This window comes from Hirundo rustica, chromosome 3 (assembly GCF_015227805.2).
Source record: "Hirundo rustica isolate bHirRus1 chromosome 3, bHirRus1.pri.v3, whole genome shotgun sequence".
In the NCBI taxonomy this organism is placed as follows: Eukaryota; Metazoa; Chordata; class Aves; order Passeriformes; family Hirundinidae; genus Hirundo; species Hirundo rustica.
In genome coordinates this window covers 7414202-7426583 of record NC_053452.1, presented here as the reverse complement: position 1 = coordinate 7426583, position 12382 = coordinate 7414202, and the positions used below count along the sequence as shown (strand labels likewise).

Below are 12382 nucleotides of genomic sequence, written 5' to 3'. Positions count from 1 at the left end.
GAAAACCAAGACTGCATTGCTCATGGAGTCTGGATTGGTGTCACCTGCATGGAGGGAAAATCTGGACTCGACTCTGGGCAGTGAGTCCGGTCTGTGTAGAATGCAAGTGCATAATTCAGGACTGATCCAATCCCACTGAAGAAGATTTTCCATCCAATTTGATGAGAATGGGCCTCAAGTTGTGATTTGCATCCACAGCTCCCCAGTGTGGACTTTTCCTGTGTAACGCTGGCATCCGGGGCAGAGAAATGCTCTTGGAAATGAGATTCAAAGGCAGCATCTGAGACAATGGCCTTTCAATCTGGGGTTCAAACTTCTATGAAATAGCTTCATTGTATCTATTACAGAATAACTGAAATCAAATGGAGACAAGCAGATCAACATGGTATTGATTTCTTCTGGGGAGGATGTTCTACACTAATGATCCCTTTTCCTCATTTACTGAAGCTATCCTCATTTACTGAAGCTATCTCTGTGTTATCCCTACCTCTTGCTGAACCTGCACCCCAACTTTGCAATATGTGCCACGGGTGGATTAATTGAAGACAATTTTAGGGAATAAAGAATTCTTCTGAAGCACATCTCCACCTTTGATTTCCTTCAAAAACAGACCATGAACAGAAACATACTGAATGGGCATGTGGTCTGTGTATTATTTCTAAATCATTGATTCTCAAGTGATGCTTTCTGTTTTGTTTCCAGATTGAAAATGGAGTTGCTGAGATAAGTTTTAACAGTAAGAAAGCAGCAAGTTCTCTAGGGTTTGACAGTCTGGAAGCACTGGACGGGTCCTATTTCTATATTGTGGCATCAGTGTTGGAGTCTATGGGTAAGTTGCTCTTGAATTGAAATTTGTCTTGACGCTTCTGCAAATGTGAATAGAACTAGAAAAGAAAGTTATGACCACACTGAAATGTGGCACAACATCGAGTTCAGCTGACAGTGTGAAGTGTTTTTATATCCACAAAGCTTTACTGAACTTAAGTTTGCACTCCTGAGCTGTGAGTTTACTTTCAAAGGTCTGCTGTTGCTGAAGAACAGACCCAATTCACGTTCTGCTATTTTTCCTGTCCTAAAACAGCATTTTAGTTGCTCTGCACCAGTTCCATAAGGAAGTATGCTAATGAAATATTAAAATGAGATAATGATGTGATGCTGCATTTTGTTTATCTGACATTAAAATCTAGGGCTGCAGCTATAACTCCTGATTGCCTTTTTGTATGAGTGATTTAGTGCTCAAACTAAGTTCAGCAATCAGAATTAAAAAACAAACAAAGAAAAACACACAAGAAGATGAAAAAAAGAGAGGCTGCATTAGGAGAACATTTCCTCTCTGGAAAAACTAGAGACCTTTCCTTAGGGCTGTTCCTTTTGCTAGCATCCCAAATGCTCCTACATTCCTAAAAGATGTAAATTCCAGTATCATCTACCTTGAGACATGGAAGACCAGGAAATTATGTGTCTTAAATATCCACAGGGAACTGAATAGTTTTCCTGGGACTCAGTGTGCTGTGTCCAGCTCTGGGGCCTCCAACATGAGAAGGACATGAACCTGCTGAAATGACTCCAGAGGAGAAATAAGGGCTAAAGAACGTCTCCTATAAAGGCATGCTGGGAAGGCTGGGGTTTTTCAGCCTGGTAAAAAGGCTTTAGCAGCACTTAGAGCATCCTTCCTGTGCTGAAAGGGGATTATAAGAAGGCTGGAAAAAAATATATACAAGACCTTGGAATGATAGGACCCAGGGGAATGGCCTTAAATGGAAAGAGGGCAGGTTTGTGTTACAGAACAGGTACAAATGCTGTACTGTGAGGGTGGCAAGGCAGTGAGAGGGGTTTTCCAGAGAAGTTGTGGATGCCCTGTCCCTGGCAGTGTTCAATGTCAGGTTAGATGAGGCTTTGAGCAACCTGGTCTAGTGGCAGGTGCTGCGACCACAAAAGGGAGGGGCTTGATGAGCCTCAAGGTGCATGAGTGGAGTGCATTCAATGCCATGTTCTCTAGGCCAGGTGTTGATAAGGCTGTTCTTGAAGTGGGTCCCATTGTCTGACTCGATTCTCTCTGGGGTGCCATGTCTCCACAGGATTTGCTTTTCAAGGCCCACCATGGTGTTCCGGGCAGTAGCGTGAGGCACAGGGTAGGTCTCTAACCACCCAGTGGTGGCTTCCACCATGGTCAGCACATAGCGCTGGCCTTGGCGGGTTTGGGGAAGGGTGATGTAGTCAATCTGCCAGGCTTCCCCGTACTTATACTTGGACCTTTGCCCGCCATACCATAGCGGCTTTGCCCGCTTGGCCTGCTTGATGGCAGCGCACGTCTCACAGTCATGGATAACCTGAGAAATACTGTCCATGGTTAGATCCAGCCCTTGGTCTCGTGCCCACTTATAGGTGGCATCCCTGCCCTGATGACCTGAGGCATCATGGGCCCATGGAGCTAGGAACAACTCTCCCTTGTGTTGCCAATCTAAGTCTATCTTGGACACCTCTATCTTTGCAGCCTGACCTACCTGTTTGTTGTTCTGGTGCTCCTCGTTAGCCCGACTCTTGGGGACATGGGCATCTACATGGTGGACTTTCACAGGTAGCTTCTCTACCCGACTGGCAGTGCCCTGCCATTCATCAGCAGCCCAGATTGGTTTCCCCCTACACTGCCAGTTGGCCTTTTTCCACCTTTCCAGCAAAGCCCACAGAGAATTGGCGAATGCCAATCAATGTATCCGTGACTCGGTGTAGAGGTAGAGCTTTGGTCCCTTCTGTCTTTCAGCAATGTCCAGGGCTAGTTGAACAGCTTTGGGTTCAGTTAGTTGACTCGATCCACCCTCTCTTTCAGTGGCTTGTGCAACTTGCAGTGTGGGGCTTTATAGGGCTGCTTTTTACTTCTGGTTTCTCCTTAGGATGCAGCAGGAACTACTAGTGAAAAGAGCATAGCGTGTTTCTTCGGCTGGCAGTTGGTTATATGGTGGCACTTTAGCACGTGTCACTTGTTCCTGCTCCTCTTCATCCATGAGATGAAAGTTTTGACTTTCTGGCCAGTTGGTAATTAATTATAAAATCTTAGGGCGGTTTCGGTTTCCAATACGGGTGCGCTGCGTGATGAGGGCAAGCCATTTGCTCCATGTGGCGTCGGTGGCGTGATGGGTAGAGGGAACCTTTCCTTTAAACATCCACCCCAGCACTGGTAGTCAGGGTGCCAGGAGGAGTTGTGCTTGTGTGCCAATCACCTCTGAGGCGGCTTGAACTCTTTCCTAGGCGGCCAAGGTTTCCTTCTCTGTTGGAGTGTAGTTGGCTTTGGACCCTCTGTAACTTGGGCTCTAGAATCCCCAGGCACCTTCTGCCAAAGGCTCTAGGACAGGCCATTGTTCCCAGCTGTAGAGTAGAGCACATTCTTTGCCTCTGGTCTTATCCTGACTGGGTCAAAGGCTACCACACGAGCGATCTCCTGCTTGATCTGGGCAAAGGCTTGTTGCTGTTCAGGGCCCCAGTGGAAATCGTTCTTCTTGCGGGTGACCAGGTAGAGAGGGCTCACAATCTGGTTGTACTCAGGGATGTGCCTTCTCCAAAAACCTATGGCGCCTAGGAGAGCTTACGTTTTCTTCTTGCTGGTCTGTGGAGATGTTGCAGTGGTCTTATTGATGACCTTGGTGGGTATCTGATGCCGTCCATCTTGCCACTTTCCTTTCAGGAACTGGATCTCTTGGGCAGGTCCCTTGACTTTGCTCTTCTTGATGGCAAAAGCAGCTTCCAGGAGAATGTGGATGATCTTCTCTCCTTTCTCAAACCCTTCCGTTGCTGTGTTCCCCGACACAATGATGTCATTGATGTACTGTAGATGTTCCGGAGCCTCACCCTTTCCCAGGGCAGCTTGGATGAGTCTAGGGCAGATGGTGGGGCTGTGTTTCCACCTCTGGGGCAATCGGTTTTAGGTGTACTGCACACCCCTCCATCCTCCAGGGGGGCGTTTTCTGATTATGGGCCAATGGGGCCCACCAGTGACATGACACATTCCATCATCCCATTGTGAGATGCTCCAGCCAGTGGGGGAGGAGCCAACTGTTCCTAGCTAGATCAAAACTGGGACTGAAGAACATAAGGTATCCAGTTTTTCCACTGGATTGCCAGAGGAAGAGCGGACCCGTCTCGTCACCACTGGACTTTCTACAGGACCATCTCTACTCCCCAGGACCACCTCTCTTACTCCGGGAGGAGTTATTCGGACTGCTTGCAACAGCCTGACCATCAGGGTGCCAGGTCATATCCCTGACTCTGTCAGGGTTTTCTAGGATTTTTGGTTCCTACCTTGCTTGGCTTTTTAATACTACTCTGTTTGTCTTGGTGGTGGTGGTGTGTAGAAATTGCTTCTTCCTCCCCAACAGTGGTGGGGTTTTTTTATTTTTGTGTTGGTTTTGGTTTTGTGTGAGTTTTGTTTTGTTTTTCACAAAACCAAACTCTGAAGCAAGCCACCTCTGGGAAACCCAACTGCAGCTGTCACTGAAACTCCAGTGGGAGTCTCTTCCAGGCTGAGCTGAAATGCCCTGTGTCCCTGAGAAAAAGTGTCACTTAGCATGGGGTACGACTGACTTGAGGCCTTAGTTGCACAGCAGCGCTGCTCCTCTAGGGATGTGCACTATGGCTGAGGAGGGACGGGTATGGAAGAAGGAGGAAAACAGCCCAGCCTTTCACAAGCTATTCAGAGTCTGCACTGGGGCTGGAGGCGCTTCCCTCCTCTGCTTTGCATGGATTTTATCTGCTCCCCTCCTCTCCCCCAGGTCAAAGTTCCCAGCACATGGGGGCTGTTTGGCTCCCTCTGGCCTCAGCCCTGTGGCACGGGAGAAGTCTCCCTGTGTGGGCGCAAGAACACGTCCTGCGCTTTCTGCACAGGAAGGATGCTCTAAGTGTTGCTAAAGGCTTTTTTCCAGTCCTGGCTGGGGCCTCTTAGGGGTCAGCCTTATCAGCAGCAAGTGCGGCCAGAGGGGCTCAGGCAGAACTTGGGCTGGGTGTGACCTGTGCTGGCCACATCTGTGCTGTCCTTGCTGGGGTGGGCAAAGGCAAATCTGGCAACTGAGCACGTGCTCTCGAGACTCTGCCTCGGGTGTCTTAAAATCTGTCTAGAAAATGAAAGTGTGCTTGGCTTGACTTGGTTTGCAGCACTTCAAAGTGGTCTTCAAAGCTTCTTTGAGAACTGTGACCTGAATTAAGGCCAGAGTTCTTTTGTGCAAGCGTCGTTCTAATAGACAGTGGCCATTCATCTGGACTGGTTTTAATGTCTCTGTTTTTTTCTGAAGTTCCCTTGTTTTTTTTGCTATATTGCTGTGGATGTTCACCCTTGTACTCTGGACAGTGGTTGGGGATTTTTTCTTCATTCCATAGCTATAATACCTTCCCCCTGCCCCAGCAGTAAAATTCTCCAAAGCACTAACCTGGCTGCAGAATGGCATTTTCTCAGAGAGTAATGCTGCTTCTCGCAGGCACCGCTGCCCTGTTCTGGGTGTCTTGGTGCAATTTTTCACTGCATCCTGTAGCCCCAAAGTCCATGGCTGTCCCTCAGGGTTCTGAAGGAGTGCTGTCTTTGGATATTTTGGCTTCAGAGTGGGAAGTGCATGATCTAAACAGTGGCGTCTCAGCTCTATTTTAGGAACCCTGGAAAAGCAAGCCCTTCTTCACGAGGAACCGCTTTGTCTTGAAAGTCAATGTGTCTCGCAAGAGGTGCTGCAAAGGGTGAGATTGAACCTTCTGTCATTCTTTGTTTAAGCCGCCTCTGTGAAACCTTGATACGCTTCAATAGTTTCTGTGGTTTTGCATTTATTGGCCCTCCAGTGCAGGCCACAGACACAAACAGTTTCAAACGAGCGATTCCCCTGCTAACCCTGCCCCCAGGAGCAGCTGGAGCCTCCAGGCCGGGCTGAGGGAGCAAACACTTGGGGGTGACACAGCTCCACGCTGAGGGTACTTGGGGACAATGTATAGCTTTGTCCTGGATTTTTTTGGTTCTTTTTAGCTTTCTACGAGGTTTCAATCATTGACTTGGTAAAAATAAATGGTAAGGACTGAAACCATGAGGGACTGGCAAGTTATACGCACCAAAGACAACTTTTTTTTAATAGCTGTGAGACTTCTCTGTTGATTTTGGGACTCTTTTTTGGCCAACTGTATTGTAAGAAGTCTTATTTTAAAGTAAGCTGCTTCAAGAATGAATTGATTGTACAAATAACCTCTAATGTCAGAAGGTTAAAAGCACTAACACCAACATGGCACCTCCTTAATTTTCAGCAGCAAAACTTGATCTTAACTAAATGTAAAGCTTAATTTCTCTGCTGCTGATTAGTTAATAAAGGAGTTTATCAGCTTTTGCTGGCCTTCGCTGATACTCAAGGTCATGACAAAATGGCTCTACTGTTCTAAACTAAATATGGATATTACACCTCCCTCCTTCTCCCCAGCCTAGAAACATGTGGATTGACCTTTGATCTTCTTTCTTTGTGTTTCTGTGGCTTTTTGAACTGCATGGAGAAGGTGTCTGTGGGCATGGCAGCCGGGGAAAGGTGCTGGGAAGGAGCTGCTCAGAAATCCAGAAGCAGCGGTGGATTGGGAGCTGGGGGTCCTGCCTCGGTCCCACCCTCTTGGACACTCTGGGTCAAGGTAATATTCCCGTTTCCTTCCTGACCGTGGAGCCGGCGGAGAACAGAACCCTTTGCATTGACGGAAAGGGGAACACCAGGGAAAAAGTGGTGCTTGTGTCCTCAGAGAGCAGTGGGAAGAGCCCGAGGGAAATACTGGCTGGCTGAGGGATCCTTGTGTCCCCTCAGGAATAAATCCCCCTGTCTCCTGGGACCTGCTGGTTTGCAGTCCAGTTTGGACACATTTTGCTGCCACTTTGGTTCTGAAGGAGTGGCAATCCAGAAATGGATTTTGGGATGATTTCCATAGGTTCTCCTCTTTTGGAGGAGCTGCAGGGTGAGGTCAGTATTCTGGGGGAGCATCCAGGGGGCTTCTCCCAGCCGAGTTTCTCCTGGAGCTGGGTGCTGGGTGTAATGCCGCATGTCTAAGCCGGCTTTGGGGCGTTTTGCAGTCCCAGCTCTATGCCTGAGCCCAGGCCCGGCTGTGTGCCGGCACTAAAGCCAGCAGCTGGGTGTGCTTTTCCAGCCCTTCCATCACGCAGGCGATCCCAGATTTCCGGAGCTCCCTGGCGCACGGCCTGGACTCACTCCCGGGGAGCTGCACTTCCATCTGCCCAAAGCGAGGACGTCCTGCCCGGGTTTGAAACTTTATTCCTGTTGTTTTTCCTCTTCCAGGGAGCTGGCAAAAAAGGAGAGAGCCACTAGGAAGCGAAGCCGCCCGAAGGCCTTTTCCCAGGCCAGGGTTCCTGCTTTTCTCTCTGACTCCTGGATAATTGCTTGAGTGTAACCAGCGAGTGTCCGTTTGATTTCCTGCCTTTTCCACTAAATCCTTGCCTTCAGCTGGAGTGTGTTCCTGGTGTCATCCTCCTCCTCCTGCATGGATTTGTAAGTAAAGTTCCTGACTTCTGCCCCACTGAATTTTGTTCTTCCAGCAATTGTGGCTCTCTCGCTCCACTGAAACTTCCCCGCTCTGCCGAGAGTCTCAGATGTCAAATCCAAGTAAGACTGGAGTTTCTTTGGATTGCTACTCGCCCAAAATACAGATAATTCTTGGGGAAGTGTAAGCTGACATGTTTAGTTCTCACTTGCCTTTAAAATCAGAGCAGAGGAGGCAGATTTTAAATCATCCTTCCATGAACTTCCACCAACCTCCTCACTGTTCCAAAAGTTTTCAGTGTTAGACATTCCCAAGCTTGTTTTCCAGGCAAGCTGGGATTTGGGTGTTCTTCCTTCCTTTTATTTCATGGTTTTCCTCTCTCTGATTTGAGTGAGGGGATATTTATTGCAAATGCCGGTTTTCCATCCCAACTGGCATTTTTGTACATCTTAGGGCCCATTTCCAAGGAAATTTGCCAAAAGAGTGTCAGTAAATCGGCATTGTGGAGCACCATCTCTGCAGAATGTTGTAAATTCCCAGGAAAACTTGCTGAGTGTTTAATTGCCGTCATGACTCTCTCTGTAAAGTTCAATTTACTGCATTTTGAATGACACCAATCCCACGAATACTTAAATCCTGGCCTAATTGCTGTTGCTTGGACACAAGGGGCAGGTTCTTTCCTGCCTTGGCACAGTTGGATGTTCATCCAAAGTGAGGTTCCCGCTCAAATAGAATTGGTTTCCAAGCAAAACTGGGAATTGTCTAAAAACCTTCTTGTCTGGGAGGCACTGGGTTTGTTTTCCCCATCCCTGTGAAGTGCAGGATACTGCTGGAGCTGTGTTAGGCAGTGGCAGGAGAGGAGAGCTGCATTTTTTTTGTTTTTCCCAGTCTATTTTATTTTCTTGAGTTTTATTTTTTCTTGGAATTTTTTGTTTTGAATTTTTAAAATAGTTTTCTATTTAATTTCTTCTATCTTTATATTTTAATTTTATTTATTTATTAATTTTACTTTTGTTTTTATTATATTTTCTTTCCTTTTTAATTACTTTTAATTTTTAAAATATTAATTTTTATTTTCATGTTATTTTTAAAATTATATAATTTTATTTATTTTTCTTTTATTTTTTACTTTTTATTACTTTTATTTTAAAATGGTGTGGGGCTTTTTTTCATGTTTTCTTTTTTTCTTTTTTTTTTTCTTTTCCCTTACCCTTTCTTACTCCGAGTATGTGGCAGACTGGCTGTTGGCAACAAAGAAGTTGGAAAATGACATCCGTGGCCACTGAAGGTCTGGATAGAATCCGGAGTGAGAGCAAAACCTCTGTATTTTCTGCTCCATTGAAGAACCCGAACGGAGAAAGCTGTGAACGCCACGGTGCCGTTTTTTTCCTTTTTACCCCCTAACAGCTCTCATTCTACCCATGCAGAGTATTAGCAGCAGTGACTTGATGTCAGGGTGTATTTCAGAGGTAGGAATAAAAGAAAGTAGATTTTTTTTATTCTGTAACTCTCCAAACCTCATTGTTTAGTAACAAAGAAATCCAAACCAAAGCAAGCAAAAAAACCAAAACAAAACCCCCCACCAACAACCCCCCTTGAAAAAAAACACAGGAAGAGAAAAGATGCCAATGTTATTTTAATGAGAATGAAATGTTTACCCTTTTGAAAACCAGGCTAATATAATTCTAATTAATTGTTGTTCCTGATGTGTAAGGTAATAAATTAGTATAGTTTAAAATATCATTTTAAATCTAAACCAACACAAATTTTTAAAAATCAATACAAAAAAAGGAAAGTCTAACTAATAAAAAGTGAAATGTAAAATACAAAAAATAATATCCGCAATATAAGTAAATACAATCTATATTATGACATGCTCTGTGTAGTATAATATATCTAATCTACATAGATATGGATATAAAACAGAAATGCTAATGATAAATATAATAAATACTAAAAATTTGCTATATTGCCTACAATCAAAGCCTTTTTGGTTTGAATTTGGTGAGTGGCAGGGTTCTGGTAGTTGCGCTTGGGGGTCTTTTGGGCACGTTCTTTTTTGTCTCCGTTCTCTGCCTGTCCCCGAGCCCGGGCTGTGCGCTTGGGGCAGTGCTGCCACCCTGTGGACACAGAGAGGTACTGCAGCTCCCCCCGTTCCCGTCCCCACCGCACGTTGGAGGCCCGGACTGTGAGCGTGGTGCAGTGATGCCACTTGACCTTCCAAAGATGGCGGCAAAAAGGGCGGGGAAAAAGGCATGGACCCCGGGTGCGTCTAGCCAGCTGCCTACTCACGACCGCGACCACAATGCCACCCGGGGCGCGATTTTCCGGGATGTTTTGAGGCGCGTGGGCATGGGCTGGGGGCTCAGCAGTGTTGAGGGAAAGTTTCGGCAGTCGATTTAGTCGGGCATCAAACGCGAGCCAGGGGGGCCTTAGCGGTTTTGTGCCACTCTCAAGATGGCGGCAGCTACAGAGTACCTGACCTTCTGAAGATGGCGGCAAAAAGGGCGGGAAAAATGAAGGACCCCAAGGTTCGTCTAGTCAACTGCCTGCGGGCTATCCTGATGCAATTTTCTGTTGCACTTCCAGGTGTGCGAACACGGGCTGTGGGCTCAGACTTGCCGTGGGCACGTTCAGGGAGTCGATTTTAGTGAGGCGGCTCTGATAGGAGCCTATGGGGGCCTTAGGGGTGCCAGAAAAAAAGATGGCCCCCTCAGTGGAAATGACTTCACCCTTAATAAAGATGGAGATGGGTAAGGGGGGAAGTCACATGATGCCACTCCCAAGAGGGCGGTTGGGCACGACATGCCTGACCTTCCAAAGATAGCGGCAGAAAGGGCAGGAAAAAGTCAAGGACCCCGAGTTTCGTCTAGCCGACTGCCTGCATGCTATCCTGATCATGATGCAGCCCAGGCTCGATTTTCCACAGCATTTTGAGGTGGGGGGGGATGGGATGGGGGCTCAGCGGCGCCGCAGGCGGGCGGGAGCCGGGCCTGCGCTGACAGGCAGCGGCGGGGACGCCCGGATCGGACAAGGTCCCACAGCGCCCAGCGTCCCAGGAGTGGTCCTTGTGCTGTGCCGGGCACCCGTCCCTTCCCCTCCCTGCCACTGCCCGCCGTCCCCACTCACCCCCCTGCTCCCACCCTGAGACAGCTGGGAGTGGGGGGTGCTGTTCACGTCCCCAGGAGCTGCTGCTGCTGCCCATAAAGGACTCGCAGCAGCCTCATGTCGTCTGGGTTTGCAAGGTTTGAATCGGCTTTGTAGCAGATGTGCTGTGAGGGGCTGGGAGTGCTCGGTTTCCTGGGTGGGGAAATCTTTGAAGTAGCCAAGCTGAGCAGTTGCTGGGAGTTCCAAGCTCAGAGTCCCCTGGGATTCTTGAAACAATGTTTAAATAGTTATCATGGAGTTGAAGCAGTGGCTCCAGTCGATTTGTTAAGAGTGGCAGAAAGGGGTTTTCGCCTGCAGGTGTGTTGGGGCTGTCCCAGGGTTCCAGCAGCGCCCCCTGCCGGCGGTCGGGCAGTGCTGCAGCTCCACCTGAGGCTCCAGGAGCTCTGGGGCGGGGACGCCGTGCACCTGTGGGGGGCAGGGCGGGGGGCCCTGGGCGCACGGCCCAATCAGCGCTGCGAGTGCCTCTGTGCATCGGCCAATCACGAGCCGGGGGGGGCGTTTCTAAGGGCTGGTGGGAGTTGGTGTTTGTGGCTGTGCCTTTGGTGTGTGATGGCCTTCTCCTCCCTTGTGCTGTTTAACGAGGTAAGCGCGTGGTTTAACTCAGTTGTTTGAACTGTGTTGGAGTCAATATGTTTGGGCGTGTGGTGTGGTGCAGGGCCGATGTTGGGTGGCCCCAGCTGAAGCTGTGTTTCATGCTGGGGGGCTGTTGCCTCCCCCAGGAGGCAAGAGTTGCTGCAGCTTGGCTTTTTCCTGGTCATTATAGGGCTGAAGTGGTGCTTTTTGTATCTTCTGCATCAGCTTCTACCCTTGGTTTGGGTTTCCTGTGGCTCTGGTAGAGTGCAGAGGGTTTTGCTTTCTGCTGGGGCAGGTAATTGCTTTGGGAAGCTCCTTTCTAGACCAGAATTATGTCGGCTCTTCAGGCTTCTCCAGTGAAAGCCCTGACTCCTACTTGCAGTGTGGAATTGGAGCCTGTTGGGCAAGGAAGGGGAGACAGAGCCCTTCCTGCCCTAATTCCTCTAACCTGTACATTTTTTCTGTGTCTGTGGTTCTGGCCAGGGTTCGTGTTTGGGGCGGGAGCTGTGAAGTTTTGTTCCCTTTCCAGGTGGTGTTGCTGTATCCCTGCTTAGGGCAGGGAGCATTGGAGTGTTTCTGTTAATTCAGGCTCCTCCTGAGGGATGGAAGTTGTTGACTGAAAAGCTTGCAGGGAAGAGTGACTCAGCACTGTGATGTGGTCACACAGTGGGGTGAATGAGAGAGAAAAGCAGCACCCTGAGCAACAGCTTGTCAGGTCATAGTCTGGTTTAAGCCAGTGTTTCTGTGCTATTGTCTTTCTTGTAATTTTCCTGTTCAATTGTAGCTCTGCCTTGGAATTTCTCACCAAGTATTTGTGCAGAGTTCATTCCTCCTGCTGCTTTACCTTCAATCCAGCATGCTTGCCTGAAGGCCCTCAGGCAGCCCCTGGTTCTGTGCTCTGTGTTTGGCTGGTCAGCGTTCTTCTGCCAGGTGGTCCCCTCCTGCAGTTCATTACCCGCCTGGGTTAAAGGTATGTGTCTTCTGTTCTATGGAAGAATTTCCTGCCGTTTTCACTGTTTGTTTTCACAGAGCAAGATTGGGTTTTTCTTCTTGTGCTTTGTACTTAAGGATACATCCAAAGTGCCCTGTAGGTTCTTGGCACACAGTGGGAATTTGGTGTGCTTGTGTGCGTGGGATCTTGGGTCACACTTAT

The 12382-nt window shown here is 48.2% G+C and overlaps 1 long non-coding RNA gene across 1 annotated transcript; it reads left to right on the top strand.

The window, feature by feature from the left end:
* Positions 1-675: 675 nt before the first annotated feature.
* LOC131378501 (uncharacterized) lies at positions 676-8367 on the top strand. Its single transcript, XR_009207614.1, has 4 exons — positions 676-829; positions 5619-5712; positions 6508-6633; positions 7287-8367. It is a non-coding gene; the product is annotated as an uncharacterized LOC131378501 (long non-coding RNA).
* The last annotated feature ends 4015 nt before the right edge of the window (positions 8368-12382 follow it).